This window comes from Euwallacea similis, chromosome 25, assembly GCF_039881205.1.
Source record: "Euwallacea similis isolate ESF13 chromosome 25, ESF131.1, whole genome shotgun sequence".
Lineage (NCBI taxonomy): Eukaryota > Metazoa > Arthropoda > Insecta > Coleoptera > Curculionidae > Euwallacea > Euwallacea similis.
In genome coordinates this window covers 597,958-610,691 of record NC_089633.1, presented here as the reverse complement: position 1 = coordinate 610,691, position 12,734 = coordinate 597,958, and the positions used below count along the sequence as shown (strand labels likewise).

General features: G+C 31.3%; 1 protein-coding gene and 1 non-coding gene across 2 annotated transcripts in view; both read right to left on the bottom strand.

Annotated features, from left to right (window-relative positions):
• The window catches only part of spz3 (Spaetzle domain-containing protein 3), a 28,448-nt gene that overhangs the window by 5,366 nt on the left and 10,348 nt on the right, over positions 1-12,734 (bottom strand). The window lies entirely within an intron of this gene.
• TRNAD-GUC (transfer RNA aspartic acid (anticodon GUC)) lies at positions 11,808-11,879 on the bottom strand. Its single transcript has one exon. It is a non-coding gene; the product is annotated as a tRNA-Asp (tRNA).

Genomic DNA, 12,734 nt, shown 5'->3' with positions numbered 1-12,734 from the left:
ACTAATCGTACTTCTTTAGGTCTTGAGGAAATACATTTTTTAATGTATTATTCGTTTATTGCTTAGCTAGCTACTATTTGTCTACTGTTTAGCGAGGCATTTAGCTTGTAATTTTCCCACATTTCCTAAACTTTTAAAATAATTCCAATAAGTCATCAATATCAATAAACTTGAAAAGCACGTCTTGTTAATAACAAAACAATTATTTCCATTTTAATACGTTTCTTATAACCCATTTGCATGCGTTTGAATTCAAAGGTGCCATAACGACTTCCACACTAGCTTGACACACCTTTGATCTATTTTATTACAGAAAAAGTTGCTTTGCAAGTATAATCTGGACCCCAAGCCAAATACCAGATCAATAAAAAAAGTGGGAAAACTCACTTTAATCAAGACAATTTAAATAACAACGACTATTGGTAATATGTAAATGCAAATATGAATGAATGTTTACTCGTAGCTATTTGGTAGTAAGATGTACTTTATAAAAGGTTTGGTTCGTTGAGCAGTACTAATAAACGCTAATTTGCAATTACTTTCTATGGTACTAGCGTTTATTATGTTGTCTTGAATGTTTTAAATCCGATCGTTCAGGTGGCTTCTATTTGGATGTGTGGGAGTTGATTAGGAAGAACACTCCTTTGATTTGGAGTTACATATAAATCATGGCTAATTAATACCGTTTAAGTTATGATCATGAGGAATTAGGAAATTAGCGATTTATTGCGATGAATTTTGTTAATCACTTCTTCGGATTAATGTCAAGTAGAGTTTTGTTTATTGCTGAATTGTTTTAGTCACATCAAATATCAATTAAAATTGCGCCATGATCACCATATAAGCAAAATAACAACATACTAATCAAAAATGTCACTCGAGCAATTATAATGCTCTGAACAAGTCCTTTCCCTGTCCTTAACATATTTTTTTAGATAGTCCCATACTGGGACAAATATTACAATATAACATTCCTAAGATTGCGTTGGACTCCTACACGATAGCTACACCTCTTGCGGCTGATTTATTATTTATTGAATTGGTATCAATCAATAGAATTGAGGGGAAAATACGCACAATATGTGTATCCTGTTGTAAAGATTAGAATATTAGAGTTGCAGGATGTGAGTTAAAAATAAGAGATACATAATTATGTTAGTAGCATCTAAAGCTAGCGCCAGCTTTGACAGATTGCATGAACATAAGATTCTGAGTTAGCGTCTTTAGATGTCGCTACAACAAACATACATTAGGAGTTAATAGTATTAGCGTATGTATACGGATAGTCTTCAACATAATTTATTAAGTTGCAGAACTCTTAGTTAATGAAATGTTATATAGAAAATTAGATAATTACAATATATACACTCAATCGCACCGTTAGCTAATATAAAACAATAATCGTTGGAATTTTAAGAACTAATTAACACGAAGCATCATATCTATTTTTATACATTAGTTTCAGAAGTCTCTGGTAATTACTTTCAAATATTTCTATGTTAGGAGTTGTAACAAATTACCACAAAGAACTATATTAGGTCATGTATTTAGTCATTAATTTTATCTCTGCTAGTATCCGGTATATCACGAATTTCAACACTACTGGTTAAATCTAAATTTATACACAGGAAGCTATAAGAAAATATTCAAGGACCAAAATCAGAATTAATTAGGCACTTAAAAAAATAGATTTTTGGGTTCTTAGTTCAGCAATCATTAGCAAAATAGGCTGTCCTGAATTCAGGTTAGTACAGGATAGTTTCCATAAGTACAGAGGAGCAAATATACCTCCAGAAAATACTAAAAAATAATTTTCAAGTTAGTGAAACAACAAGCTTAATGGATCTTTACAATGAAGTTATCGTTAGGCAAACTCATTAACCATTAGAAATATCAATCAGTTATGGTTTCTGCATCATAAATTTATTAATTATAACTGAATTCACCAATGAAAATTCAATTAAAATAAGCGTAAATTGTTCGAAAAGCGTCAAAACCAATTCGGATAGACCTAATTAGAGGCGCGTTCCGATAGATGGCGCGTAACCGGGTTTCCCACACAATGACTCAACCGATCGCCGATAGGTGACATGAAAGTTCGCACTTTCTGGAAGGTACATCGAAAAGTATCATTCACCATTGTCCAGAAACTTTTATTTACGTATATTTCATTTTCCAATGATATACCATACCATTCCAGAAATATTCCACTACACTACACAATTCTTGGGGATTTAATCGAACAGACTTTATTGATCAAGATACAGGTGAATTGCAATCATTTCAACTCTCCATATTGCGTTCTTCCGGCGACCTTTAAAAAATCTTTCATTGGCATTGAAACTTACGTGCTCTGATTTTACGTATTATCGCTTGATTAGGCTATTCCCAATAAACACCCAATTATCTTGCAACTACTCGCTGAAGTGCATTAACATTATCAACTAATAAGAAATTTAATTACTCATTTACTTCTATGTTCATTTAATCGATTTTTTTCAATAACCTTTAGAGCCAATTTTTCATTATTTTGACGTGGTTCCTGTATGGTGAAACCTTAGCCTTTGCCAGATCATAATGGCTGTTCACTATTGACACTGATATTAAATATGTATTTGGGTAGAAAATAAATTACTCAAGTCTTTAACAAGAGCAATTTAAATCGAAAAAGTATAAATTATTATTTAATTAATAACGAATTAAACAGGAATATGTTTAATCGGGCCAGGTGTTTTATTGTTGAAAAATGTTTGATATTCATGTGATGCTTATCGAGATACTAATGGAATAACATAACTAATAATAATGTTGTGATCTTTAGATTTGACATTTATAAAATAAGCATTACACCTACAAAATATTTGAATAATTAATGCTGAGTAGTGCTTATACACGAAGTTTCCTGATCACATGTGCACTTTGTGATGACACTCGCTAAAATTTGGTACCGGAAAGTGAAAAAGTAAACCCGGTACCACGAGTCTTAAAAGGTGTGTCAAGGTGAATGAAACATTGACTTTCATTCTCCCAATCAGCATTCACCATTTTTTGCTTTACAAGACTTGTTTTTCTTCATCAATTTGTTGTCACTTTTTCTCAGTTATTGTGACCTATGTCTTCATAGAAAATTCTGAAATTTCTAATCTAATTACAAATTTAAACCTGACGTGGGGAATATACCGCACCTAGGACTAAAATATTTTATTTATCTCATCTATATTCAAACTATGATCCACTTCTAGTTTTATTATGTGCGTGTTACAAAATCGTTACGATAGAGCTTTTAGTAGTGAAATTTACTGGTCACATAGAATTCACCTGCCTTGATTTATTACTTGGAAGATGAATCTTTGATAACAGGTTAATGGATATTTCCGGTCAAAACACATGATCAGATTTATTTCTTTCACTACATATCATGTTGCCTCAAAATCTACGAAAACCGCAATATCTAATAGTAGAAAATCACATAAAACCCCTTCCCAAAGACATTTAATTCTTTCATTTGTCCTTTACCTAAGGCATCAATTACCCAACACAGAATAGTAATTAATGGCTAATATACACTTATTTGTGGTAATAAATATTACGTGCAATGTCGCATGACCTCACCTCAATCTTAGAAGATCTAGGTGACGTTAATTTTACGAGTAATAATGAAGATATCATGTGTGCTACACTGAGATATTACCAGTATTAATTATGCAAATTACGAAAGTAAAAGTCGTGTCACGAGCTGAGATCAGAAAAAAGCGAAAGTTATAGATGCAAAACTTTTTGTTAAATCTGGTATGTGTTTGGTACACAGATCAAATCAAAAAGGCTTTTGATTCTCGTTTTAATGATCAAATCAAAAATGATATTTCTTCAAAACATATCTTCAAAAATATATTTCTTGTAAGCCTTAGATTAAGCAACTAACCACATAAAGTGACTTTTACGTAGTCGTCCGTATGTCAGATGTTATATAAATAGCAATTAACCATGTCGTGATGTTTAAACAATTTTATAGCGACCTATATGAGAACAGATACAATCTAAATCGCATAAGCAAGTAAAAGAACTTAATCATCATAGATAAATTGCGCAGATTGGGATTATTAAAATTATATCTCTCGTTCACGTTTATAAAATTATCGCAGAAATAATAACATTTAGAAAAATGATCGTTTCCGGGACAATTCCCCGAAACAGATTCTTAACATTATTTTGTCTTTATTTATTAATATATATATATAATAATAAAAAACACGAGAAGAATTATTATCTTTCCTCATTAAAATCAGGAGAGAAACGAGAAAAATGCAAAATTAAAAAAAAGGGTAAGATGATGTGGGAAAAAAGAGCTCATGAGGCTAGAGAAAAACAGGTATCAATATATTCCTCATAGCAATATTTTTTGCCCTAAAGCAATGAACCAATTTGCAAACTTACATCTCCAACTAAGATATCGTATCGTGTATATCCTTAGAGTAGTATTCACACCAAATTTGAACTAAATACCTCATTAATTCTAAGAGAAAGACCACTTTCAAATTTTATGGACCTGCTTACAGGAAGTAAATTTAATGTTTTTGAATGAGAGAATTTTATAGAATTATCCGAACGTTTTTCAACACGTGTATATTAATGTTTGAATGACTGCTGTTACAGAAATATCAATTAGAGAGGATTAATTGCATTAATTAAGTAATAAGACATGTTAATAAAATTAAAAATATTAAATAAAAAAGTATCCTAAATTAATATTAAGATTCAGGCATTAATTAAATATCAAACAATGGGGGACTATTTCTGATCTCTTACAATGCATTTTTAAATTAAGATTCAAAGATCGGCATAAAATCAGCGTATCTGATTGCTCTAAAGATTGGAAATTATCGATTCGTCGAGAGTAGGCATGAAGGATTTGCGAATTGATACGCGTTATTAAACAAGGCAATAACAAACAAAAGTAACAAACAATACCAAGTATAAAGTGTTAAAAAATTATTTAAATGCCGTATTGGGAAATTGGTAAGGTGTTTTGAATGCCTCAATTCCATTGGTTGGCTCTCAGCTTATGAAATTTCAGGAAGTATTTCATAATTTTCTTGAAGCAGTTGAAAATGGTTTTGATACATAAAAAATTCTTGAAAAATCTAGTGGTGTGGATGTATGGATTAATAAGTAGTAAGTTACAAGGACAGTAATTTTTAAATAATTGGAAAGCAATTTGAGCATTGTCTTAATTTCTTTTACCTGCCGTGCACAAGATCTCAAGGAAATATTATTATAATACAATTATTTTCCTAAATTTGCGTTTATCAAGAGCTCAAAATTGGTGTTAAAGTTAATTAGCAAGTCTTAGTAAAACTCACCAAACCAACGCTGAAACTCTCCATCGACCTACTTTTCCACATCGTCATCACCATTCTGATCCCAACTCACTACACAAACACCAACAACCAAATGTCAGAGTGTCAATTAGCCGAAACTTGGTAAGCAAGCATCTAATCCACACCAGTTTTGCTACTTAAAAATTAATATTTAACGATTAAACACAAACACCACGCACGCTAATTAAGAAAAAGTATACCGCCGAGTATCCGAAAACGAACTTTTCCGGCAAACTGGTCGCCGAGGCACCAAGGCACCCATTTAAAAATAGGAAACGCCGATGAAAACCTGTGGGATTCTGGTAGTACCCATCTGAAGGTCAGCAATAGTCCGCTATCTTCCTCTATGATATTCTAATGTTGGAAATCCTCTCTGACTAATCACAAGTAACGAGACGCGAAAGTATTATACAATGAGTTTTGATTACTGGTGGCTAATTATAGTTTGATTCTCTTACCCGGAGTTATTGAAAAGTAATATTGATTCAAGCATGAGTGTCTCAAATAATGACAATTTCTTACAATTTACTTGAAGAAATTAGTTGCTTAGCTGCGACCATCCAGTTTTGTTCTTTGTCATCTATTTGAGAAATAAGCATCCTATGCTTCTCCGAAACTTCTGTGGGATCTTTCGTTTAAGTTTACAGATGTCAATCTTTGATTTCCTTTATACAAAAAGGAAACCAGTTCCACTATTTCATTGACGAATATATTTAAATATTATTAATATCTGGTACTTCTAATCATTATAATACACCCAATTATATGATACCCACAAATGCGGTTTAACGACCTCGTGCTGGACAAAACTTTAATTTATTACTTAAAATATTTATTTGTTAAATGTTCCAAAATACCTCAAAATTTTATTAGAATTATAAAGAAAATACATAGAATAAATATAAAAATATAAGTAAGGGGAAACAGCGCCATCCCCTACAAGTAACAGTTAACTCATTGTCGCATTAATCGAACTGAAATGGACTTGTACGACATACCATAAGGCAATGATGCACAGATGTCACAATTACTTTCAGATAAGCAGTGCGAAAAAACATCTGGCAATGTCATTTTTGTGGAAAAGTAACACCTAATCTTCTTTGGTTCACTACTCCATGTGGAAAATGTGCTTTCCCGTACATGAATATGTCAATCAACACGGTTTTCTTTTCAAGTCGTTTCTGTGCATCTACTTTCTATTCAAACTGTGTAGTCCTTAACGTCAGACTTTGGATCAATGTCATCTATACTGAATTTTCTAAAGTTTTCAATCAACGGTGTTTAGTTGCACTTTGTTCAACGACTTCGTCATTTCTTCGGTTTCTCTGATAGACTTTATCGTCTATTGTATATACAATAATAGAAGATAGAAAGATTATATAATATACAGGGTGTTTTTTAATGAATGCGAAAAGTTTTATCCATGGATTCTACATCGAAAAATAATGCCAGTTTGTTAATATATAGGGTGTCTGTAAAAGGTCTTATAACGCTCTACCACAGATTCTTTAGATCAAAACAAGACGATTTAACCATATTTACTCTAGTCCAAAAGTTGATAATAACAGCGCTAGAAGGCGTCAAAATTGAAAATTAAAAATAAATTTTTTATCATATTTTCCATACTGTACAACATAAAAACGTGAATGTTAGTGTAGGGGACTTTTTCAAAACGCCGAATTTATATCTGCTGACAAATTCCACACACACACACACACACGTAGAGGGTGCCACTTACGGCCCACAGCATATATTTAATTGATTGAAACTTTTTTGCCTCCTGGTATAAATGATTTTCGAATGCATTAGTGTATTTGGTCATCGTTTCTAAGTAGAAAAGAAAGGTATACCTTGTTGATGTTGCTAGATGGATAAATGCGTTTGTGTAATTTAGGTGTAAGATTTTAGATTAAATAACTTATTTACTCCAAAAAAGGTACTCTTGATAAGATTTTTAATAATTCGCAATAGTTTTACAAGAAAACTTAATTACGAAAACATAATTGCAAAGAAATAAAAATATAATAAAAACTGTTCAAAGTGTCCACCATTTGCACGTATTCAAAGATTTATACATTGAAGAAAATTAAAATGTACTCTTTGCATAACTTCTTCGTCGTTCTTAACATTATTTATTGCATCTTGAATATGTTGTCACAGGTATTTTTCGTTATCGACAGGTGTCATGTAAATCATGAACTTAAGATGTCCCCATAAAAATAATTCATTGGATTTAAGCCTGGAGAACGTGGTGGCCATTTTACAGGGGCTTCATTACCTCTGCCTATCCATTTATTTGGGTACTACTGATTTAAATGATTTTTAACATTTAGTGCAAAATGTGGTGGAGCTCTATCGTATATAAACTACATAACTCTCCGAAGTTGTAAAGATAAATCCTCTAACAAATTTAGTAACGAATTTTGTAGATGTTGCAAATAAATTTTCCCTATTAATGTTTACAATCTAACAATATGATTACTAATTATTCCAATCCACATATTAATTTTGAACTCGTGTTGAAAATGTTTTACCTTGATTGTATGCCGATTTTCATCTGCATAAACGTGTTCATTATGAAAATTGGTTATCTTATTTTTTTGTAAAACGCGCCTCATCAGTAAACAAAATATTGTTGTCAAAATTTAAATCTCCTTCTCTTTGTCTATTAAAAAATCTACAAAAAACCACACGCATATCAAAATCATGTAAGAGATCTTGAACTGGAGTCTTATGTTAAGGATATAGCAACTCTTCTTTAAATATTCCATGAACGCCATCTTTGGATAATCCTATTTCCCTACCTAGTCGTCTGGTGGATATTTCTGGATCTTCTTCGACTTCAATAACCCTTACAAACCGGTGGCCGGTTTTTGAAAGACGTCTCTCCATAGTAGCAAAAGTTGGATGGCTTAGTATACGACGATTCGGAAATCTATCAGTGTTCACTCTAACACACTCACGACTATTTTCTTGGAAATATCATATCGGTATATTCTTCATTAGTATGTTGCATGGCCATGATAAGTTTCGAAAATTTATTTTTCAAATGAATTAAAATTATTAATAATACTTTTATTTAGATGTAAAAATGGCCACTATAAATTAAAATTGTTCGTGTAAAAGCAAGTCGTTTACATTAAAAATGCCTGACAAATACATTTTTGAAAATCATATTTTTATCTAAAAAATATTTGCTAAACTTTTTTGTGTTAATTTTTTTCTTCGACATATAAATCTTTGAATACGTGCAAATGGTGGACACTTTGAACAGTTTTTATTATATTTTTATTTCTTTGCAATCATGTTTTCGTAATTAAGTTTTCTTGTAAAACTATTGCGAATTATTAAAAATCTTATCAAGAGTACCTTTTTTGGAGTAAATAAGTTATTTAATCTAAAATCTTACACCTAAATTACACAAACGCATTTATCCATCTAGCAACATCAACAAGGTATACCTTTCTTTTCTACTTAGAAACGATGACCAAATACACTAATGCATTCGAAAATCATTTATACCAGGAGGCAAAAAAGTTTCAATCAATTAAATATATGCTGTGGGCCGTAAGTGGCACCCTCTACGTGTGTGTGTGTGTGTGGAATTTGTCAACAGATATAAATTCGGCGTTTTGAAAAACTCCCCTACACTAACTTTCACGTTTTTATGTTGTACAGTATGGAAAATATGATAAAAAATTGATTTTTAATTTTCAATTTTGACGCCTTCTAATGCTGTTATTATCAACTTTTGGACTAGAGTAAATATGGTTAAATCGTCTTGTTTTGATCTAAAGAATCTGTGGTAGAGCGTTGTAAAGATCTTTTACAGACACCCTTTATAAACCATATTCCGAAAATGCTTCGATGAAGAAATGCAAAGTGTATTATATAATATTTCCTCCCTAATTGTTGAAATTGTTGATGTCCAGCCTAGGACCCGTACTTCTTATTTTGTTTGTGAATGGCCGATTTCGAAACAGTAACTCGTTTATATAGATGACTTTAAAATCTTTTCCCACCTCTACATCGTCAAAGACTGTTTTTATTATTTCAATATATCAATGGAGCATCTAGCCCGCTTTCTTTGAACTTATGATTTCGGATCAAAACACAAATTATATAATTTTAAAATCATATTAATCGAAAAAATTACGTGAATTTTGAATAGTAATTCATTTTAATTCGAACTAGAAGTGAAAAGAAAGCTGCTCTGGTTGGAATGAGTTTCTGAAATTCGTGACTTTGGCGTCGTCTTTATTGGCCACTTCTCCTTCATTCCACATATGGATCAGATGGTTTCCAGTGTTAGTCGTATTCTCAGTTTCGTTACAAGAAACTGCATATTTTTCGAGAATACTTCAATCCTGAGATACTCTTTTATACACGTTAGACATAAAACCAAATTTTTAATCGAACCTGAACAAAATACAAAAATAATTATGAGATTTAAATCGAAGTTTAAACCACCATTTAGTTGCACATTATTAAGTGGAAACATTTAATTAATTCAACAATCGCGCCAATAATAATAATTAACATTTTAATTTACAAATAATAGTTAAATAAATCAAATCCGATTTATTATGTATTGATTTCATTTTTTACTGATATATTCCTGTGCGACTTATAAATTAATCCTATTAATATCAATCCATTTTAATAAAACTTGTCAAAGAACAAATAAATCACGTATTGTTAACTTCCATTTTCTGGTATTCCCTGGTATATACTCACACAATGTTTAATTAAATTGTAAAAGAGCTGTCTATACTCATAGGATGTGCATTAATAGTACAATAAATATTCAATAACGTCATGAAAAACGCCAATTAGATATATGAATGAAGTAATGTTCCTTTTTGCATCCCATGCATGGTCACTCAATTAATATGTAAGAAGCTGAAGTGAATAAGACTATTAAATTAAATTCTTACTAAATGGGTATTTAAGTGATTATCCGAGAATTTCCCCCTTTTGGGAATTTGCGTTTATTTTTAAAAATATCGGATTTCCGGTAGAAAAGTCATGGACAATAATTATTTAGGCAAAAATCCCTTAAGCGCCACTGATCTTTGAGATTGGGATTAGTTTTTTTCAAAACCTCAATTGGCATCTAGAATACCCAGTAGCCGTTATGAAGCATGTAATTATTCGATAGAAAAGTGCAGAATATATGATTTTACTCGAATTGCTCTAACGTAACCCTTGGCAGTTTGATTATAAATATGGTATGAAGCCGATATGGTATTAGTTATTATATTTATTTATATGTATAACCCGCCAAGAAGTAACTCTTAACACCCGAGAGTGAAATGTTGCATACGAGCCTCAAAAAAGGGTGGGAATCATGCGAGTGTGTTAGGAAACTTTTTTATAGGTTATGTACCTCAATGTTTCCATTTTCATAGACTATATACAGTATGTCCACAGATAGAGGGCCCAAGAGGACAAATGGACAAAAAATGTCGTCATTCGACAAAAAGTCATTCTTGATAAAAGTTTCTGCTTCTCGAAAAAATACGATTTACGAAGATACTTTTGAACTTTTTTATACAGGGTGCCCAAAAACTACGAACACATGAAATATTATCAGGAGTAAACTACCTTTATTTCTCATTTTGAAGCAAAATGGTAAATAAAAAACAGATTTCAAATCCTATCCAAAGTTTACAGACAAAATTTTAACTGAGTATTCCATGTTTTATTTTTCTTTTAAAATTCAACCAATTTCTAATTTTACCTTTTTCACCTCATTTCACGTATTTGCAACAAGCATGACAACAAATGTCACAATATTAATTAATAATCTCGTTTTGAAAAATAATTTTTTGTGGCCTGCAAGAAGTCCTGACCTCACTATTTCTAACACATATCTTTGGGGCCGTTTGAAGCAATTAACGTTTCAGCAACCCATTGATAATAATATCGATATTTTAAAACAGAGAATTTTAGAGTCAGTTCAAATGATTTCACTTGAGGAGATAAGAAGAAGTTATAATCACATTAGACAGCAGTTTGAGAAATGCGTCGAATACGGGGGAGGTGTGTTTGAATAAGTAATATCTACTAACTTTTATTTTGAATTACTTATAAACTATTTTGGAATAGTGAAATTTTGTATCTAAACTTTGGATAGGATTGGAAATCTGTTTTTTAATTACCATTTTGCTCCAAAATGAGAAATAAAGCTAGTTTATTCTTGATAGTATTTCATGTGTTCGTACTTTTTGGACACCCTGTATAAAAAAGTTCAAAGTTATCTTCCTAAATCGTATTTTTTCGAGAAGCAGAGACTTTTATCAAGAACGATCTTTTGTCGAAAAACGACATTTTTTGTCCATTTGTCCTCTTGGGCCCTCTATCTGTGGACATACTGTATATAAAAAAATTAAAATAATAAAGTTAATTTTACAATCACAAAAAGCTCTCTCCGGCCGGGAATCGAACCCGGGTCTCCCGCGTGACAGGCGGGGATACTTACCACTATACTACCGAAGACTCGCACATTAGTAGTCTATTAGTCTATTAATAGACACATTCAGATAAAAATTAAAAGAAATTGAGAAAACGATGATATTTCAATTTGACTTGAAAAACAATGTATTCATATGTTAATAATACAATATGCAAATAATGCATAATATGTGGATAGAATAGTGTTAGGAAATAATATTAGGTAAGTATGTAATAAACATATAATATGAAGTAGGTAAAAACACCTACTTCATATTATGTCAATAACATACTATCAGCGTTTTCTGTGTTTTTCGAGTGGCTTAAGATTATATAATTCTACATTCTCTATACATGCAGTTATCGTCAGGAAAACGGTTCGAAACGGATACCAAAGGTTTTTTTACATCGACACATGGCACTTTGAATTGCATTGAAAAATTTCAAGCTAATATTTAATTAACTTACAGAAGATAATAAAGTTGACACCATACGCTTGTAAGAAAAATATTGTACTTTCATATTGTACACGTGCGATAGTGTCTTTACGGTACTCGAATGCTGACCGAACTATGCGTTATCTCTTTTAGTCAATTGCAATTAACGTGTGATAAAATATCACTTCTTGCATTTGTTAAGCAACTAACCATTACCCGACACTGTGCGGCACACTTGTACAAACATAACTATTTAAGGTTTTTTGTGAAGTTAATTTGTAATTTTTCCAAATTAGTTTACGTTTCATGAGATCTATCTTCAAACATTTTACTGACCATTTGTAATATGTACACGTAGAATTATGTATCAAATACTCTTCAATTTACATGTTATATTTTATTTACATGTCAGAATCACATACATAACATTTACGTATTGTAATATTGAAAGAAAAAGGTAATG